At 38.2% G+C, this 21,782-nt stretch overlaps 1 long non-coding RNA gene across 1 annotated transcript in view; it reads right to left on the bottom strand.

Moving 5' to 3' along the window:
* Nucleotides 1-21,275: 21,275 nt before the first annotated feature.
* The window catches only part of LOC148224951 (uncharacterized), a 99,380-nt gene continuing 98,873 nt past the window's right edge, over nucleotides 21,276-21,782 (bottom strand). The window contains exon 4 of the long non-coding RNA XR_015801795.1: nucleotides 21,276-21,349. This is a non-coding gene — a long non-coding RNA (uncharacterized LOC148224951). The remainder of the gene's footprint in view (nucleotides 21,350-21,782) is intronic.

Here is a 21,782-nt window from a genome sequence, read left to right as displayed (position 1 = left end):
AGGTGGTTTTGGGGTGGAGGGGTTAGTTTTAGTACATTTGATTAGTATAATAGGACATAATGTTCCATTCTATCCTTTTCTACTTTCAATATTTTAATTCATTCTATGAGAAAAAATTCAATGGCAATCTGTCAAGGACTGCAATTAAGTTTTAAATCAGGATGAAAAAAAGCATGTGTGTATTTGTGAGCAAGGGGAATCATTTACATAATAACTCATGGTAATAATAACCCTCAGATATAGTCTTTATAATCCATACTCTATCCCCTGGTTTTAATTTTAAGATGGCTTCTTCTTTCAGTGCAGTACACCTAAAAATATATAAATTTTGCATTTTTTGGGTAACTATCAGACAGCAAATGCTGATACCACTTTGTCAAAAATTTGCACTGTTATCAGCTGCCATCTGGCAAGGTCTCCCAAACAGAGGGTGGTTAAAATCCTTCAGAGAAAACCCATGCTTATGACTAATGGTGGTTTTTCCAGGCTTATGTTATCTTCATCAATTGGAACTATTGGTCTGTGGTAGATTCTGCTAATGAACACAAAAATTAGAGGGTTTGGGTTCTTTTTCTAACCACTAATAATCTCATCCAAATATTAAACTTTTAGAGAGGCATAAATAAAAAATGTATTTTAATATGAAAAATGTAAATGTTTCAAAACCAAATGTTTTACTTTAATAAGACAAAAATATTTCATTTGTAAACCAAAATATGCTTTAAACTAGATTTCCTCTTTTTAAATTTGGCAACTGCTGTCAGAAATTAAAACTAAAAGGGAAATTAAGAATATTTTTTAAAATGTAGAGAAATGCAAAAAACAATAATGTATCAAGATCTAAAAATACTGGATGCAACAAAAATGAAAGTTTTTTAGTTTTCCATTTTTGGAAAGGTCCCACCTAAAAGCACTTTTTGGGTCTACTTTAAAAACAATTTATCTCACAAAGTTAAAAATGTATCTTTTTGCTCCTTTTTAGTGTATAACACGTAGTTTGACAGGAGAAGAATAAGAAATTAGATGTCATCCATTCCTTTGCCTTTCAAAATACTGAAGAGAGAATGGTAGCCTTTTTAATGGTGGCAATGCATCCACTTGGAAAAGGAGGGAAAGTATAAAGTTCGTGATTTATGCAAATGCTTTCCTTAAAATGAGGTACCTTATATCTCATAAGAATCATCACAATGGCTTTTTTGTGTGCCTCAAAATTTTGTTTCATTTTCTGAGGTCCTATTCAGGGTCCACCACATCCCTCAGCCTTCATCTTCATGCACAGTTGGACTCCATGAGCTTACAGGTCTCTTCCAACACAAATGATTCTATGATTCTTTGATCCAAAGGACCATGTCTGGCTCATTCTGAACATGACTGAAGAGAAAGTTTTCCCCTTTGCAGTGTCTTGGCGTCAGAGGATGCCAAATATACTGCTTATAAATCCCATTCGACCTGGAACAGTTGTTGTCTAAAGAAAATACAACTAAACATTATGATGCTAGTGGCATAGTAGAATTTTTTCTTTTTCAGCTGGGCAGACTATTTGCCACTCTAAGATAAATTGGACTCTAGACTTCAGCCTAGATTTTGACAGGTAGTGTTATTTTATGGGACTTTCCACAGTTCCTCTGAAAAGGCTGCTCAATATTCTGAGTAACCAGCCCTGCCTTCTGACAGCTCAAAAATTCACCACTTCAGTTTATGTTAAAATAATTTTTGCAATGTTAATCATGAGCACTGAGGAAAATTAGTTTTATCATTAAATAATCACACCCTTGAGAGGCTGTGGGCACACAGCTGGCGCTCAGCTGGCTTCAAGTGGCTGAAATGTAACTATTGCAGAGAAAGCATACCTCTTGTCTTTCTGTATAAAATAAAACTAAAATAGTAACAAATTTTTTCGGATTTATGTTTTGTATATGTAAAGCTGCATACCCATACTAACTAAACATGGAAGAAAGTAGTCCAGATCCCTGTATTGATACATCATGCCAATAACACAAGAGCAGATTCATCTATGTCATTATAATGTTTTGGCGGTTGCTTTTCTCTGTTTAGCGGAAAGAGAGAAAAATTGATGTCTGCAATATTCTTACAAACAAACAAACAAACAAGCAAACAATGTGTCCTTTATATCAGGATTGAATGCCCAGCAGAGCAGAACATGTCACACCCCAAGCTCTGCCCAGCAATGTACCTGCTGGCATCTGTACTGCTACAACTTGGCAGTTCTAGTGCTCAGTCAGAAAGGAGACTTCCCAGAGTAGGTCCTCTTGTAGTGTATAAAATAGAAGCCTCTCTGCATCCCTCAGAGAGAGAAAAGAATGCAGGGATTTAATTAAAGCCTTTAGAGAAATTAAAATATATCAAGCCACACAGATATGACGTAGAAGTGTAAATTTTAGTTTTAAGTAGGAATATACTTTAAGTGCCTTAAGACAGTAAAAAGCCCTAAAGCCTAGTTTAAAGTTCAGTAACTTAGCTCCAGACATAATGAAAACATAGCAGAACATTGCTTGCATTTCTAGATAAAATAGATAGAACCATTTACATGAATAGACAGAACTATATGTGTAAATTATGTGTAAGGACTGACACTACTTTTGTACTTTAGAATTGAGCTCTGATAAGTGTAGGAAGAATGTTTTAGAATTGTGTTTTTAGCTGATTGGATAATTTATTAATAAAATCCCCTGTACTGAGGTGGAAGAAGAAGAAGAAGAAGAAGAAGAAGAAGAAGAAGAAGAAGAAGAAGAAGAAGAAGAGGAAGGCAGCTCAGGACTCTATGCCATAAAGCTTTAGCATGGATTTTAATACTCTGCACTCTTTGCCTTCAAGACTGATGCATTCATTCAATAAACAACTTTACAGCAACCAACAACTGCTCTTGTCTCTTTGAAGACCCAGACCCACACAAAATTCAACTAGCTCCCTGCAGCCAGGATGGGGAGTGAGAAATGTCTGTGCCATAGAATCTGTGCTGCCTCTCTGAAGCTACAGCATGGCTTTGGGAGGAGCAGGTGCCTTTCTCTGAACACTCCTGTGTCCTGCAAGAAACCTCCTCCTGTCTCTACCCCCTGCAATATTTCTCCATTCTCCAGGATCTTCCCAGCTACAAGGTCAGGTGTCCAACAGGAGGAGAGGGCTGTGGAGATGTGCTCCTGGTCAGGCTAGAAAAGTCTGTTCTGCCTCCTCAGATGTAGGTAATGGGACAGACTCTTTTCGCTGGAATCTGTACCCTACACAGCTGCACACTGCTTCATGGACCTCCTGGTTGTCCTGGGGAGCCCAATTTACTGCTCTTTTTAAAGAAAGAGCAGTGTGGACCACCAGAGGTTCGTGATCATGAGGAAAAGGTGGCTATTCTTAGCTTCACAGTAATTTTAGTTTCCTGAACTTAGCTAAATTTTCAGGAAAGCTTACTCACCAGAATATACATTGAAAACGAACACTGGAAGTTCACATTTCAAAAGCAAAAAGGCAATGGGAAAGTCCTGGTTAACAGTCCAAATGGTAACACTGATCCACGGGATTTGTGCAGCTCTGCTGGTGTTCCTGTTCAGCCTGCTAAAGTCTATCTTTTCCAATATGGAACATCACAGTATTGTTCATAATATGCCTGTTCTGAAATTGCAATAAGACCACTGAGGGGAATTCTATTTATCAAGAGATAATCATCTGGAGGGAAATAAAGACACTTGTCTGCCTTCTGCTGTCAAAATTCAATATAATTATTAATAACAATATCCTCCCCCCCATCTGACATAATCCTTACTTAGTAGTTTAATTACCCAGATAATCTTCACACAGAGTTTATGTTTTTACCTCTAACTGGATGCCTAATAGAGCTTGCACTACTGTTTTTCATAAACACCCCAAAGCAGTACTCTCTTTGCACTGTAAAGTTCCAGCAGAGGCACAGTGCCATGCTTTGCTTAACTGTGGAAACATCTATCTCACACCAAAATTATTTTGATCAAGAAGCACTGCCTCATTTAGGCACACATTTAGGTTGTGTTCAGCAAGACATTTAGACTCATGCCCAATGTTTAAGCCTTTGAAAAGTCCTACAGATCCTCCCCTAGTGGGTTAATAAAGATTAACTCAGTGCTCAGAGATACACTCAGAGCTCTCAACTGCTGAATTAGGACTTTGTTTTCTTAAGGTTCTGCCTTTTGGATGAGTAATGTTACATGTTGTTGGGTGAGGGTGTTTCTTTGGTTATACAACAGTGAAATGAGAACCTGCATATGTTCCTTATGACACGGATATACATCTTAATGTTTTGCCATTGAAAATAATAAAAACTAAATTTTAATTACAGAATTTAGATCCTGATCCTCTTATACTCTCATTTCTGCCAGTGTGTCAAAATCTGACCCTTCAAAAGGAACAAGTGCCTTAACAGAAAAGAGCATTGGACTGATGAACAAAGCAATTGTATTCCAAAATTTCCCAAATCAACATAAAGATTGCTTGCAAATTGATTATTTTTCCAGTCACATTTCTGGAACAGCAAGTTTGTACAGTGTAAATTGCTTATTTGCTTCTTCTGCTACATTAGAACATAAGCTTCCCCTTTTTTGCAGTGTTGTGGCCATTACCTTCAAACAAAAGAGTGCTTTTGCACAGTATCAATTTGTATGCTAATAATATTGCCTGCAATTGTACCTGTGCTAACACACAAGACCAGGTTATAGCCAATTCCCATTTCTTCTCTTTTAAGGTACTTGAAGAGTGATAGTTCTAAAGATTATGGACTCTCTTCTCATTTGCTCTTCTCAGCATTGTCAAAGTCTATTACTAGCTGCTTCATCTCATATTAAAAACTGTTCAAAAATCTCAGAGACTCCTTGCACATACTCATGACTTTTGCATGAGCAAAAATTGTGTTTGCTTTAGGCAAACATATGTTTCCTGTTTATTAGTGCAAGCTTTTAGCACGTTTGCTTTATCCTGAGTAAAATGCTGACATACTTTTTTTACAGTTCAAACCACCAGCAACCCCAGTGGTGGGGCTTCTGTCTTTGGCTGTGGCAGGACAGCCCAGAAAATATCTTGGATGCTTTCATGGCTAAGCCATGAGGAGCTGTCCAAACTTTACTCTGGGTACAATTATCCCAGCCCTGTCCTTAAAATTGCAACACTATGTCTGTTCTCTACAGGTAGAATACATTTCAAGAGATGAAGAGCTACTGAAAGGATTTGTTTAAATCAAGGAACTTGAATTATAATTCATTTGAACATGAGATGTAAATATGGAAAGTGAAGCTAGAATTAACCTTTGGAGCAAGGTTTCTAACAGTGTAATACTAGAAAAATTCATCTGTAGAAGGTTAGAAAACAGTCAAATAGAATAAAATTTTCTCAGGAAGTGAAATTGTGCTTGTACAATGTGGTGATTTTGTACGAGCACAATTTGGACAGCATTCACCATCATTGACTTTAAATTAGTAAGAGCTCAAATTATCCTTTATCTGGATTATATTCCTGTTTCTGCAGCACCAGTCTTTCAGGTGGAATGTGGCAGCGGTGCAGGGGCTTTGCACCCCCTAATTAGTGATTTGTCTCAGTCTCGTCTGCCTTCACTCAGAGACCCAGGATTAACAAAAACACAATTGAAACAGTTTTTCTCGTGTTTGGGCTTGGATGTTTATTGTATCTTATCAGAAAGTACAGAGTGTACAACAGCACTTCCAGCTACCTGCTAGAAGCGAGGAAAATGGCCTGAGATGCAACTGCTACAAGATCTTTTAAAGCTAAACAATCCAATAAAGAGTTAACATCGATATTATTTATACTTTTGACCCAATAACTAGATTGACATGACCCTTAGAGTGACACTAACTGACCAACCAAAAACTATTACCTGAAAACCACGAAGAAGAAGGAAGTAGAAGAAGATGAACAAGAGACAACACTCAAAATTCTCAATATTGTCCTATAGCTATTATTATACTATAAAAACCTCAAATTTAAAATCCATCACCATGTGAAAGAACGCACTTTTAATTCACTACCCACTCGTGATTTTTACTTCATCACTCATATTTAGAAGCCTTCTCCAAGGCCTCAGGTCAAAAGCAGTGTTCTCCAGGGGGTCAGTGTCAGAAAGCACAGAAAGCTCAAAATCCCCAGGTTTCTGGGATCCAACAGTGGAACTTCTTTTACTCCCTCTCATTCATCTGGTTTCATTTCTGTGGCAAAATGATGCCCATTAGCCAAATTCCAGGTTTAAAATATAAGCCTACTTTAATAATAAAAAGTGTGTCTGTGTCTGTGTCTGTGTGTGTGTATGTACATAATTGAGGATTTCTATCTTTCTGATTTCCACCAAGTTGTTGAACACTGAGTATTGACTTTGGCTGAATCTGCAGTTGTAAGATGCAAGAAATAACCACAGTAAGAGACACAATGCTGAGGATCCAACATCCACACTATAGTTGTTCTGGGACTTCTGCTTCAGAATATCTGTAACCAATGCCCACAGACTGGGTGTTGTTAGTAGAAGGAGCACACAAGTTCACCATCTGGCCTGTTTTGTCTGAGAGGAACCCATTTCTCTGAACCTGCTTTTAAATTTGTGCACTAAATAGACTTGATCAGATTTGTTTCAGAAGCAGACTCCAGATCCAAGTTAAAATGATAATGTAGACACAGACTTTGCAACCAAGATGTCATTGGGTTTGGGGAGCTGGGCAGAATGCAAATGCTGTCCCTCTTGTTTTCTAGCCAGCAGTCAGTCATACATACTCCATGGCTGCTCCACTTATTTCATTTATCACCCCTCCACTCAGCACAGTCTCCACACTGAAATGAGTGAAATCTTATTTAATTGCTGAGGGATTTAGCAATTTGACTTGGGGAAAAAAGTATATCAGTACCTATCTAGTACTTTATGAGGAGGAACGAGATGCAAAGAAACTAGTAGTGGAAAGCACAATTAGGAACGTACAGAGAAAATGAAAATGTATAATATTTACGTAGATTCCACTGCTGAACAGGAAATCATAAACAATCTCTCCTCTTGATAAAACTGACTAAAAAAATTGGATTAATTTCTTCCAAGTAAAAAAAACTGACTGAAAATCCATTTCATCAGGAAACTTTGCATTCTTATCTAACAAACCCCTGAAAAGCATCAAATTTAAAATTTTAGTAATCAAAGCCAAACACAAATTCTCATCTTTAAAATTCCCCCCAAATCTATTTGCAGCCAGCTGAAAAAATGCAAAGAAAAAAATTAAAACTAAAAAAAAAGAGCCTCTGGGGGTTTTGCAGCTGTAATCACATAAAAAACTGTGATTAAGAAATTGCATGTTTGAGACTGAAAATGCAAATGCTTCATGTTTGTCTAAATCATAACTTCAAATGACATTGCAGTGTTCTTGCTATTTTATGCAGCACTTATGTTACTGAGTCAGTTTTTCCTGTCTTTTTTCTTTCTCTAATTTTTAACAGCCTTTTATTTCCTGCTCTTGCTCGGTAAGGTAAAACTTTCATTGCTTTCTTCTGAAAGGAGACTGCAAGATGTTCTTAGTAATCAAGTGTAATGGGCCATGTTCTTTGAACATTTAGAGACAGAACTAGCACAAGAAGAAATAAAAAACAGTGGCAGAAAAAGCTGATCAGCCTCAGCCAAACAGTGGATGAGTCAGCTGGGACCTGTGAAATTCTCTCCAAAGCCACAGTCAGCTATGTCCAAAGGAGGGCACACCAAGAACCAAAGTAAAGGGAGAACTTAGTTCCTCAGGTGGTCAAACATATTCAGATGACTCCTTTCATTTTCGGGAAACTGAAAGCAGTGTGAAGCAACGCAGTCAGAATTTTAAATGTTTTTCCTCTGCTTTTGTAACACAGTAGCACAAATACATTCCCCAAATTATCCAGCTGCCATGCTTGAAATATAACCTCTAAGGTTTTGGCCCATTTTTTAAGTACTGAATTCTTGACTCAGTAGGCCACAAGATTCTCAGTGTCTGTTTCCTTTGAGGAAACTGATCCCTGGTCCTAAAAGTGAAGGCTTGTTTAGGAAACTTACTGTGCAAACATCTGGCAAACAGAGTAGAAAAAACAAAAGCAGTAACTGCAAACTATAGTCCTGCTCTCTGCTCAGCAGCAGAGCTCTTCCCTGACTTTTTCTGTGCTTGCCACTCCTTCCACATCACTCCAGGTGAGAGCCATGGAGATCTGCTCCTTGAAGTCACCTACAATTCTGTTGTTTCTGTCCTTCTGGAATAGAAATCTAACTAGCGCTCTTGTTCCACACTTAATTTTGGATACAAACTCACATTTCTGGGAGGAAGATATCTTTTAGGCTCTCAATTTATTTCTACAAAATGTTACAAAGCAATCTCAGTGCTTTTTCAACTGTAGATGGCACAAAACATGCTCAGTAAAATATTGCTTTACTCAGGTATGATGAAAGATTCTGGTCCTCCTCTTGTCCATTTACTGTCACAGACATCATATAAATGAGTAGTTAAAGGACATTCTGAGCAAACCTGTCTTGGGACTTCAGATATCATGAAGGTAACACAAACTTCTTTAAGCATGGCCTTTTTTGCTTAATAACTTTTTTTCAATTTTCAGATAATATATATGCCAATTTTTTAAAAAACAAGGTTGATATGAATTTTTATAGTAATATGTATTTATTTATACATACATTTGGTACTCTGCAAGCATAGATAAGGAGTACTCTGCAAGCATACCATTAAATTGGTGGGGCTAAGCTTACATTCTGGATCTATTTTAAATGCTGTAAGGGAAGTTCTGTGTTTCTGAGCACATTGGTAGGCAAAAGTATTTGGGTTTGGTTTTTTTAAATTCCCAACACCTACAGCATTGATGTCTTTATTTTCTTACTCAGGGACATAAGTAGAAATTAAACCATGCTGCCTTGTTTTCATGTCAAGTATGAAATCATAACTCTCCTCAGAGCCTGGCAAGGTCATAGAGCAGATTCTCCTGGAAGCTATGTTGAGGCACACGGAAAATAAAGAGGTAATTGATGACAGCAAACACGGCTTCACTAAGGGCAAATCTTGCCTGAAAAAGTTGGTGAACCTGTATGACAGGGTTAGAGGGGTGGTGGATGAGGGAAGAACAGCTGACATCATCTACCTGGACTTGTGCAAATCATTTGACACTGTCCCACACATCATCCTTGTCTCTAAACTGGAGAGACATAAATCTGATGGAGCACTGGGTGGAGCACTCAGTGAATGAAGAATGGATGGATGGTCACACTCAAAGAGTTGTGACAGTGGTCTGATGTCCAAATAGAAACCAATGGCAAGTGGTGTTCCCAGAGACCAGTATTAGGGTCAGCAATTTTTAATATTTTTGTCAGTGACATGGAGAGTGGGACCAAGGGCACCCTCAGCAAGTTTGCCAATGACACCAAGCTGTGTGGTTTGGTTGATGTGCTGGAGGGCAGGGATGCCAGCCAGAGGGACCTTGGCAGCCTGGAGAGGTGGCTCTGTGCAAACGTCCTGAAGTTCAACAGGGCCAAGTGGAAGATGTTGAGGGAATACAGGTCAGGGATCAGGGAGTGCAGTGTAGCACTGGCTGCACTTGCCTGTCAGGGCAAAAGATGCTCTTTGCAGGGTGTTGTGCTTGAAGCAGAGCTCCTTCCTTGGAGCACATCTTCCTGCAAGCACAGTGAGGCTTTTTTGGGAGCAGCACTGGCTTATGTCTTATCTCCTGGGGTGGGTGACTCCCACACCTCTCCAGCACTCTCAGCCATAGCTGAATTCCTACAGTTCTTGCTAGCACAGGTATCTCTGTGCAAACCATCCCAGTGGTAACCAGAATTAGAGAGCACATATTATCTCTGTGGATGGGAAGCTGTACATGATTAGAAGTGCTGAGCACCTCAGTGTCCAATGTATCCAGCACAGAGAGTGCAGTGAGTGAGAGATTTTAATAGGATGGGACTGAAATATAACAATTTCTAGAATATCAAGCTTAAAACTAGTTTATTTGTTGGGGTTAGCAGCTGGAGGACCCTTTTACTCTGTTCTTCTCAAGTTCTCTCTTCTAGCCTTAAGCTTTTTGTTGTAACACTGAAGGATCATGATTACAGCTCTGACACAGTCTGAGCCTCTAATCACCACCTGAAATGCTGTGTGGTTGAAGAGGTGCAGGGTCAGTACAGAAGTCACAGACCTCACTGAAAGGACAAGATGATACAGAACAGATTGCTTTTATTATATCTTTTATTAACTTGATTCAACCACCTCCAGCTCCTTTCCCAAGACAAAATTTCCCATCGTTACAGGTTCTCCAAACAATATCAAACTGATAGCAAGTTGTGTAAATACATGTTGATGGTTGAAACCTGTAAAAATTCTTAACATGAATATTTCACGTCATAGGAAATCTAAAAAACCAAAACCATCCAGTCAAAGAAGTCACAGAATCAGAATTTTTCGTTTCTTTTACTGCATTTATAGCTAAGTGGATATCAGGCATACACTTGGGTCCTTGGTCTGAGGGCTAAAGAAATGTGCAATGCAGGCTTTCTCTTTGCAAAACTATTTTAATCACTTTAATATTTAACACTGTATTTCTGAGGGCCATGTATGCTATGCAGTCAGCCTCAATAATAAAGAATGAAGGTCAAGAAAGTAACTTTCTTGCTAAATATAAAAAAAAAACTATATTAAAAGAGAAAGGTGGGGGAAAGAAAGGAGTTCATAACTGAAAAGAGAAGGAAAGAACAAGGCTAAAAGAGTCACAGATTTTTCCTTTTATTCTGCAACCTCTGTGTGTGGTCTCTATGTGCGTACCTATCTACCGAAATACTTGTGAGAAAGCCACTGACACTTTTGAGACCATGGGATGAGTCCAATGACAGAGTGGACAGAAAGATAAAACACACCAAAAAATGGCATTAAAACTATCCAAGACGACTGGGATATAAGCCAGAAACAGACATAAATGACCTGGGAGAATGAATAAATACTGAAGAAAAATAGGATAATGTCAAAACAGGTTAGCATCAAATTAATTTTAAAAAGTTTCAAAAGTAGAAAGGAGTTATTCCAGACCTCTCAAATAAGTGGAAAAGTGATAGAGGCAAAGAGAAAGGAGAGAAAAGGATTTAGGAATAATTCAATCTGAGATTTTCTCAGGTCATTCTGCTTACTATTTTGTTCTGTTTGTCTTACAGAATGGTTGGAATTTTCTTTTTCCAAAAGTCTCTGTCCTCTTCTCTTTACAAACTTAAGCACAATTGTCTGACAGCAAGGCCTTCCCAGTGGACAGCACACACGAGGGCTGTGCTTACATGAGGATGCCAGTCTTGTACAGAACTGTGCTGTACAGTCCTTCCTCTGAACAGATGAGCAAGACACAGCACCACAAAAAAGAGAAAAAAAAAGACTAAACGCTAGCCTTCTTTTCCGAAGTCCTTCTTCATGTCTATTGTCACCTGCAGTTTTATTAATGAGTGTAACTGGCTGTATTCAAACACAATGCTGTAAAATTTAATTGGGCAAACATAGTGAGCGTTAGCTGGAGCTGTTTCCAGTCATGTATAATTACATGAAGCTCATACTTCAATAATTAGTGTGGCAAAATGAAATTATTTTGCAATTAGAGAAGCTCTCATTTCACCTTTCCTGTCATAGATCCTCATTTAATTTAGATTTTTACTGACAGTCCCATTCCATTAGATAAGGCATTCCCTCACCCACCAGGACATTTTAAAATGAGGCAATATATCCAAGAAGACCTAAGAAAATGTGGGTTTTGGCTCCAGTTTTTCTAATCATTAGAAGAGCCAAGTGATAGAAGCACCTGGTACTGGTGGAAAGCAGAATCCTTCTTAAGGCTGTCAAGGTCCACAGCACTGCCTGGCACTCACCAAGCTCCTGTCAGAATCTATTGCCTCCTTCTCTCACCACAGCCAGGAACTCATTACTCCTTTTTCCAGAGCCTGGGCTTTCAGTGAAGACATAGGATAGGAATTAACACTTCCTCAGACACCAGGAGCAGAATCCTGCTCTGTCATATCAGAAGACATGGAAGATTTGCTCTCTGCAGCTGCACTGCCAGTCTCCCATGCAGTGGTCCCTGGCTCCCTCTGGCTGAGCAGAAGCACACAGTGACTGTAACACAGGCTGGCACCACGGGCTCCTCCTCACCCCAGCTCTCAGGAGCATCCCCATCACCAGCATCCCTTCCACTGCCAAAATGTCACCACACTCAGTGATGTGCTCCTGCCTTCCCAGCACTGCCACTGCTCTTCTGCCAGCCTGGGTATTCGTTTTTATCTTCTTTTTTCATTTTTAGTCAGAGTTGGGATTAAAAGCATGAGAAACAGAGTTTTGTGTTTGGACTTAGGTGTTTATTAATTCTTATTAATAAGTCAGTGCTACAGCACTTCTAGCTAACAAGCTAAAAATGAAGAAATGGAGATGTATCTCACTCATTACAAGGTCTTTTAAAGCTAAACAGTCTAATTAAAAACTAACACATTATTTTTACTTTTGACCCAATGATTGACCCGTGATCTGCAGTGCGGCATTTTTTATTCAATTAACAAGTAGTACCTAAACTCAAGAAGAAGGACAAGAAGGAAGAAAAACCCATGCTCTAAAACCTCTATCTTGTCTGATACCTATTACTATATTCCAAAACCCCAAATTCCAAACTCTTCACCATGTGACATTACACACTTCTATTCGAATTACACACCAATGATTCTGGTTCTGTCATTCCATTTCGGAAGCCTTTTCCAAGGCCTCAAGTCAAAAGCAGTGCTCCTCTGAGGATCAGTGCTTGGCAGCACAGAAAGTTCAAAACTCCCAGTTTTCAGGGTTCCAACATCTGGGCACTTCTTTCCCAGCTCTCTCTGACCTTTCCAACTAGTACTTATTTTCCTAACCTATTTTTACAAAGTAACACAAGATAAATAACTGTTATCTTTCATGCCAGCTAACATTTAACATTCTTCTTTCCTTCTTCAAGACATTAAACATAGAATTAGCAAGTCCAAATAACACTTGAAATATTTCCCAAACAGGAGAGGAATTAAAACTTTGGAAGTAGGGTAACACTATGCTCAGAATTTCTGAGAAAATAAAGATACCTAAAATCACATAAACATTAAGTGATTTAGTGCTCCATAACCTAAAACCATTCTGGAAACATATAAGAATAGTTGGTTGTGCTTTATTTTATCTGTTCATGTGTAAAAACTTCAGTGGACAAGCCTGGATGGCATCAGCTGTTTATAAGTAAAATCTTCCCTCCAAACTTGCACTACTCAAACCATGGAAATAGCAACAGAGAAGGCAATATTCCTTCATTGCTCTGATCATAGAGCTCAATCAAAAAAACTCTTGGCAGGGGGTGAGCCAAATTAAAGACATTTACAATCCCAGTCCTCCCCTCAATCTTTATTGCTAAGACTGATAAAGCATATAGAGGTTTGGGACTGGGTTTTGGTTGTCAGGAGGGTTAATATCATAACTACATACATAAGCGCCTTTAATCAGACAGACACCAATTCGTTATTTCATTCCTTCATGAACTTTTTGAAATGAGAAGAGATTTCCACTGCATTGAGGGTGCCTGCAGCAGGAGATTTAGGGAAACTGCTGCCAGCTTGGCAAAGGCATTTTGCTGAAGGAGAGTACAGAGCAGCAGGAGTTATCACCCCAAATGTCTTTGTATTGGATGTAGTCTCAATGGGTAATATGTGATTAATAGGTATTATTTCCTTATTTCAGACGGTAATATTTCATGGATAGTGACTGCACATCAACAGAGGCCTATAAAACATGATTATAGAGAGTCTATCAGCCCAGAAGGCATTAGAAACTGATAAACCACGAATCAAAAGGTTTATTTATTATTAATTTGTACAGCACTTACAAATGAAACCTTGAAATAAAGCATGACTTCCATCACAGGATGTTAATCACCACCAGAGTTAAGATCCAGCAGAGATCTTCATGGCTGATAGTGCCTTGGTATTTTTATCAGCTTAAAGTCTTGAGTTTAATTTTAGTCTTGTCACAGAAAAGATAGTACCAGTCACTGTTACATGTTCATGGTGAATAAATCATATTATGCCTGGCAGAACTTCTGTAATTTCGTTGTCATAGAGTTTAATACTGAATATAAAACACAGTTCTGTTCAGCTATCAAGTATGACTTAATAGAACATTACTGCCTTTATTGAAAATTATTTCTTTTGCTAATTGCTTTTCATTAAATTTTTATTATCAGTAAGGGAACATTACACTTTTCTAATAAAACAAAAGAAGTCTTATTTTCCCATCTTGCTTTTTACTACCATTTGGATCAATTCAAACAAGTCCCCTTTTCCTCTGATAAAGATGAAGTTGCATCTCCAAATCCAGTTGTGTAACGAGCCAATGAATAAACTGATGCAAGTCATGAGCAGATCAATGAGATTCTGATTCACAATAAATGCCAAAGTAAAATCAAGAAGATATTTTTTTAAAGGAAACAAAAAAAGCTTCCCAATATGATGTACAAGTTCGCTGCAGCATTTTTGAAGTCAGCAAGCAATTGGTAATCAGCAGGCCAAGAGCAGTTTTCAAAAATTGCTGTGGTCCAGAAACAATACTTCATTTCCCCCTATATTGGTAATGTCTTCTTTGCTGATTTTACAAGACAGATTTTTTTCATTTCAGTGCTTTGTACAATGAAGCACTTGGTGTATGGCTATACTAAAAGGCACTGAACAGAAAACTAACTGGCATCATTAGAGAGCAGGGCTAGCAGAAAATGTTTAGACTTAAATTACATTTGCAATTTGTCCAGTGTACCCTTGAATCTTCAGAACTGCATATATGGTTGTGAATTGTGAGAAAGTGACAGGCTACAGAAAGTGATATTCACCCAGATATGGGGTTTAGATATTCTCAGCTACAGAAGTATGAGCAGAGGTAACACAGTAATGGATTCACAGAAGTGCATTCCCAATGAGGTAAGTCATGGCTGGGGGTAAGTCCTGGCCAGAAGTAAGAGTGGGTCTCATTTATATCAAGAAGTGATGAGAACTGGGATTTTCAGTCTTGCTGCCTGGAGTCTGTAGGCTTTTTTTGTGACACTAGCCGTGGGAAATAGGCAAGGACAGCTTGTTCTGTGGGACCATGCTTGGGTGTCTTTCTTCTGAGCAACAGACAACCTCCTTTAACTTCTTCTTCTCTCATTTCCAGCTTATGTAAAGAAGGCCCAATTCCAGCTGCTAGATGGAGAGTTGGTTTTACTCCTACTGCTCTTCATCTGAGTCTTAAGGGCACATGCATGTATTTTGGCAGAATTGGATTCCAGTTCACTTGTCCTCAGAAGGAAAAATGTCCATTTACACCATTCCACCTTTTGAGATTCAATTGCAAAAAAATCCATATATCAGGTATGCTCTTCCCCAGCATGGGCATTTCTGTATGTGCATTGTCTAAACATGATTGCCACCAAGGTTTTCAAGAGAACATCTCCATGCCTGAAGAGAAGACAGAAAAGACAGATTTCTCTGGGAACTTCTGTGTTTTCTATGTCTAAAATTCGGTGTGTTTTAATGTGTAAATCCCAATCTAGCAGGCTGAAATCTTCCAGTGAGTTTGTGAATGATCATGGTACTGCTTCTTTTTTTTTCTCTGAACCTGTGTGCAGTTTGTGATTCACACCAAAACTGAAGTCTGAATTCCTTGGACTTTGCTCTAAGCCAGCCTTCATTAATTAAACAGCTGATGTGGTTTTGCTACATGCTAAAGGAAGACAAGAGAAGCGTGTTTTAACAATTAGACTTGTCTGCTCTTCAAACAGAATTATCTCTGAAGGGGATTTACCAGTGAATTTGATTGCTTTCTATGTAAAATCAATAACCACAATCCAGTCACTAATAAGCTTTCTAAAGTCTCTGCTTCTTCTCTTTTTAAGGGTACAAGCATGGGGATTTTTTTTTCCTGTAATTGTATGGTAGTAATTTTCTAGCTTCACAATCCAGTTATTTTTTGCAGTTTCTAATTCATTTGACTCAAATTGGGGATGGAGATGTCATTAAGGCTGAGTGAAGGTTTCTTAAGAACTAGATAAACAATTGCAGACTGATGAATAATTTCTGAGAAAAGTAAATAAATTGTGTTGTGAGAAACAGATTGTTTCTTTCATTTCTATTCATACTAACAATTTAAAGTTTGCAAGTGATTAATGTTCCAGGAGATTAGTGAAAGCTCAGTAGTGTTCAGCATTCTGTGGATAAGTGCATTTTGAATTCTTTCTATGGTAGAAAATGTGTCTGTGAGAACATTCAGCAGTTCATTGTCCATTTATACACTTACTACAATTCTCTCCAGCTGTGCTCATCACTCTTGTTCTCTTTGTCATTTGGGTTTATGGCTCCTTTTTTACCATTTCCTCTGTTTTAGATGTGGTTTCTCAGGTGCATAAATATCTTAAAAGTAAATAGTAAAAATATGCCTTAATATGTAATATGTAACAATTGCCTTGAACTGTCAGAGCAATTACATTTTAATGTGCTTTACACCTGTGGGTTTTTAACAACAAACTTAGTTGAATACATTATCAATGTAAAGCCTGCTAGCATGTATTAAACTGTTCTTTTTTATGGTTTCTATTATAGCTCAGTGTACTCTAACTAGTCTAACCACTCAGGTGGATGTTGCTAGTTTGAATGTGAATTTTCCTAATACATCATAATTATAGAACCCCTAAATAATATTTGATCACCCACAGTGAAAATGTGGTACAGTATTCCTGATTTCTTGTTTCTTACACATTTAGTCACAATATATAATTAGATTGAACAAAATAGAGGCACATCTATTTCTGTTTATTATATTTTAACTGAAAACTTGTGAGAGGACTATGTTTGAACACTGCATGCAATGGCATATCTAGAGGAAAGCAACTTTTTCTAATGGCAGTGGTAGTAAGATGGTATTAAACCATAAGCAGCATTAAGAGCAGGAAAAGACAGCTGGATCAAAAGTTAATGAATTTTTTACATTATTCTAGCAGTATCCTGGTTTCCAAGATTTTCACATGCACAATACCTTGTTTCAGAACATTTATCTTCAGTGTTGTGTCTCTTGAAGAAAAATGTATTATTTATTAAAACCACTTTTCCCAATAATATATCCCACAGGGTTAATATTACTAACAGGTTGTAATTCTAGCTGATTTTCCTACAGGGATCCATTTCAGAAAACCAGTCACACTTATCACGTGCCTAATTTTGAGAAAAATGTGCCCTGTTGAAGCCTGATTCTTATGGTTTGAATCATTCTCCAAGGTGAAGGAATTTAGTGTTCTTTATTACAAAAAGCCTGATATAATCCATTTTTTAACTTCTGAAAACTTCTGTAGAGAAGATTTCTTTTGATGTTTTTATTAAATACTGTAATTCCAGAACTCCTGAATGTTACACACAGCTGTGTCAAGATGATTCCTTTATCTGTTTGATCCTGCCTCTTTTTTCTACATCAACATATGACAGTCCATATATATATGTATTTAAATGGATATAAACCAATGCATTTTTTAGAATTAAATTAGTGTTTACTTGACCTGATATCACTTTCACTGATATATCTTTCCTTATCTTTAACTATGTTAAGAATATACTTCCATTTACATTTTAAATATCCTAATTTGAATATAACAAATTTTCTCAAAACTTTTTAAATGGAGCAAACAACCTTGTTTAATCACTAACTCATTTTCTCCATGCTTTATAAAGCTTTGCTCATCATAAAGAATTTCAAAGTCCTATGCTACACCATGGAACAGATTATGTGTGTTTCTTGTCTTCCATTTTAAAAAAGTACTTTCTTATCTAATCAGCACTTACTTCTCATAGAAAATGTCCTTTCTTGAAAAAAAATCAAACTTGAACAATTTCTGAGATTATTTTTCTTTCTAGGGAGATGTATGTATATGCACAAATATACATATATATGTATTTGTGTTTATCTCTGTGTATATGTGTGTGTGTATGCATGTGCACATAAAATACTTCAACTCAATCAGTTTCTGAACTTTTCCTAGTATAAGGTACTTTGTTTCAGGGCTATTCAAGTAAATATGGTCACAGAATCACAGAATAAACCGAGTTGAAAAGGACCCATGAGAATCAAGTCCAAATCCCGGCCATGCACAGACCATTCCCCAGAGTCACCCTGTGAGCATTGCCCAAACACTTCTTGGGCTGTGCCCAACCACTCTCTGGATGTATAACTTTGGAGCAGAAAGTTTAGATTAAAAATTAACTCCTGTCCCAAGGCTGACATTCCATGAGGGAATCTGGAGATGCCCATGACCACAGAGAAAGGCAGAATCTCTGCACATATGGTGAGTGGTAATACTGAGTGATGGATTTGTATATTATTCCATTTAGCTGAAATCATATTGGGCTGAGGAAGTAACATCCTTTTGGCATAAATAAAGCCTCTTTGAAGACATGGCCAAGACTCAAGTGCTTCAACTGAGACCCAAGTAAAGATTCTTTAACTGAAGCATCAGCAGTCAATTTTTAAAGGTAGCTGAGCAGCAAGAGATAGGAGTCTGCAGTTCTAAAAATACGTTTTGCAGCTCTTTAAATATTCTTTAAAAATATATATAACTTCATCTATAAATATGTGTGAGTGTCTTACTGACAAATATTATTTCTGAAGTCAAAAGTTTTTTTCATGAAGACATGAATTGGGTTTGCTTCACCTGCACTCGTCATAGGAGAGATTTGACTATCAGAATATCAAATGGGAAAACAGGCAGACCTGTTCAGAGTTGATTTAAAACAATACAATTAAATGGAAATCCAGAAGACTAGAAGAGATGCAGAGGTGGGTTAAACCTGACACTGAGAACTGAGCAATAGTAGCTATTAAGACAGCATTTGTGTGCAGAAGCAGCAAAGTCAGCAGATTAAACATGTGGAATTAAACTTTTGGTCTGATATTTTTTAAGCAATAAGTAAAAAGATCTTTCCCTTTTTGTGTATAAAAATAGTTGTGCTCTTTTTTTTTTTCTTTAAATTGACTTTCTAAGAATTAAGATCTGCAAGTCTTGAAACTGAATCAAAGAAAAAATATATTGATATGAATATGGATAAAGATACAGATAATGTGGCAGATACAGATGATGTGTTAGAAAGACAGAGAGAGGTTTAGGGATAGATAGATAAATGGCATCACCAGCAGAGGCAAAGAAATCCTTATCCCACTCTAATGATCAGATCACGACCTTAATAACATGTTCAGTTTTGGTCCCTGCTATACAAAAGTATGTGGACAGAGCAGAGAGAGTCCAGAGGAAGGTCACAAAGACAACCAAAGGGCAGGCAAGCCTGTATGAGCAGAGGCTGAGAGACCTGGGTTTGCTCAGCCCTGAGCTCTCGTACTCACAGGGTGGCTACAGAGGTGGAAACTTCCCCTTTCACACGGGGTCCAGGGAAAAGGCAAAGGGTAATGGGCACCAGTCACTCCTGGGGTGATTTTTACTGGACACAAGAGGAAAAAATTTTCCCAATGAAAGCAATCAGCCCAAGGAACAATCTCCCCAAGGAAAGTGGAGGATTCCCCAGCAGTGTATTCTTTCAATATTCAGCTAGATAGGGAGCCTACCCATCTTTCTAGACCATTCCTTTGCTGAGAAATGTTGGACCAGAGGATCCCTGAGGTATTTTCCAGTTTGGTACTCTATGATTCCATGATTCTATGATACATTTGTCCCAAGAAGCACTAAGATCAAAAGAAGGAAGCCCAACATGGTGCCACACAAAAGTGTAAGACTGGATTATTTTATGTTTCCTTCATGAGAAAGCCCAAATTCTACTTCCCCAATGAAACTGCTTCCTAGTTAGCACTGTAGGTCAGATCGTGAGCCAGTTCCTGGTTTTTTACTTGTGGGGAACTGAAAAGGAATAATACATCATTATTTACACATTACATTGAATTTTTTCCTTTTCCTTACCTTGTGAATGATTCTCATTAGAGATGAACAAGGGAGACCCACATATTTTGAACCGTAAATAAAAAGTGGCACCGTCTTTTGTGCAATTAATGACTGAACGTAAGGGGGAAAAAGAAAAAAAAAAGGAAAAAAAAAAAAAAGAATTGAAAGAAAGTCAGGTATAGAGTGCCCTCTTTTGGGCAAAAGAGCGAAAGGACGTGAAAAAAGCCAAAGATGTTTTCTCAAATATTGCAGTCACTATTTCACAGAACCTTGAAGGCAAATTCATGCTTTATTCATCTGAAAGCTAAAATGCTGACTAGGATGAGCACCCCAGTTCGTTAGAGATCAGCTACTCACCAAATATCATCTTGTAAATTCAAACACCGTCATGCTGTGGAGGAGGGGAATGGTGTACAGGAGGGGAATTATAAAAACTAGACCTGAGCAAGCACTGCAAAAAATGAGAGAAAGGAAGGTCAGCAAAAGCAGTGGTAAAGCAACTGCCCTCAGCAGAGAACAGAATAACACTTACAGTGTCTTAGAGGTGTTAAAGAATTTTTACTTAGATATATGCCACTATAACCTGTAAACACTTTTTCAAAGATTTTAGACTTCAGCATTACCAATTAGTTTGAGCTCTCCAGGATCTTGTCAAGTTTAAAGATAGGAGCTATGTTTCATTGGTTGTGAAGACTGTCAAAGAAGGATTAACCACTATGATCAAGATATTTGTCAAGGCAGCTGTCACATGTCCAATCTTTCTGCTGTCAGGATTAATTGAGAAAAGGCAGTCATTCTTCCCCATGGAGAGCTGAGCAAAAGTTGTGGAAACTCTCAGCTGTCATGAGCTTATTTCCATTCACTCTGTTCTTGGTCAGTGGCTCATGAGATAAGAAAAAGTTTAATTTTCTTGGTACCACATGGGTCTATCCCAGCATCCATGTGCTCCAGCAGGATGGGCTTTAAATAATTGTTTTTAATGGCATGTGTTCAGAAAGATGTACATGTTACTAAAATACAGGTCTAGCACTACTGTAAGACGCTTGCTGCACTTGAAAGCTGTCCTTGACACTGGGCTTTTAACATGAATGACGAGTGAGGAAACAAAATAAGCATAATACAGAATTAATATGTTAGAGTGAAATATATCATGTTAGATCCAGAACCCTGATAGAGGTAAGGCTGCTCCATGTCCCGTGGCTTAATTCAAAGTGAGGCTGAAGATGTATTCCCAGCAGGGACATGCACACACTGAGCACACACACACCACATATGTACCTACATGCAGTTATATACACATATACCCGTGTGTTTCTGTGTGTCAGTGGCTGGTCTTAGACAGCCTTCCAAGTAGCTCCTCCTTGATCTCAGCTTCCTCAGCTACTGGAACCTGGACATAAGAAACCCCAAAGCTGTGATCCCACTCCAGCTCCTAGTGCAAATCGTCATGCACACATATAAACACACACACACACAGAGCTGGCATTTCCCAGGTCCCAGCAGCCATCCTCCTGCGCCCTAAGCCTTAGCTTTTAGAGATACACAGGCACTCTTGTACTCATAGCTGGCCCTTAGAGACCCCCTTGCTCCCAGGCCTCTTCACCTGGTCACCAGCTTGGCCATCACTACTGGTGACACACACCCAAACTCAGCACAGACAGGGCACCAGGGACACACAGCTGCTCCAGCCCATGCTCTGACTCCAGTCACTGCACTTACACCTCTGTGCACACATGTGTATGCACAGAACAAAGAGTCACCGACCCAGGAAACAGTTAGAAAGGAATTTAATGAGAAGACAGACATGCTGACCAGCCCACAAT

This window comes from Sturnus vulgaris, chromosome 2, assembly GCF_052056855.1.
Source record: "Sturnus vulgaris isolate bStuVul1 chromosome 2, bStuVul1.hap1, whole genome shotgun sequence".
NCBI lineage: Eukaryota > Metazoa > Chordata > Aves > Passeriformes > Sturnidae > Sturnus > Sturnus vulgaris.
The sequence above is the reverse complement of the archived record's forward strand: the minus strand, read 5'-3'. Positions and strand labels throughout refer to the sequence as shown.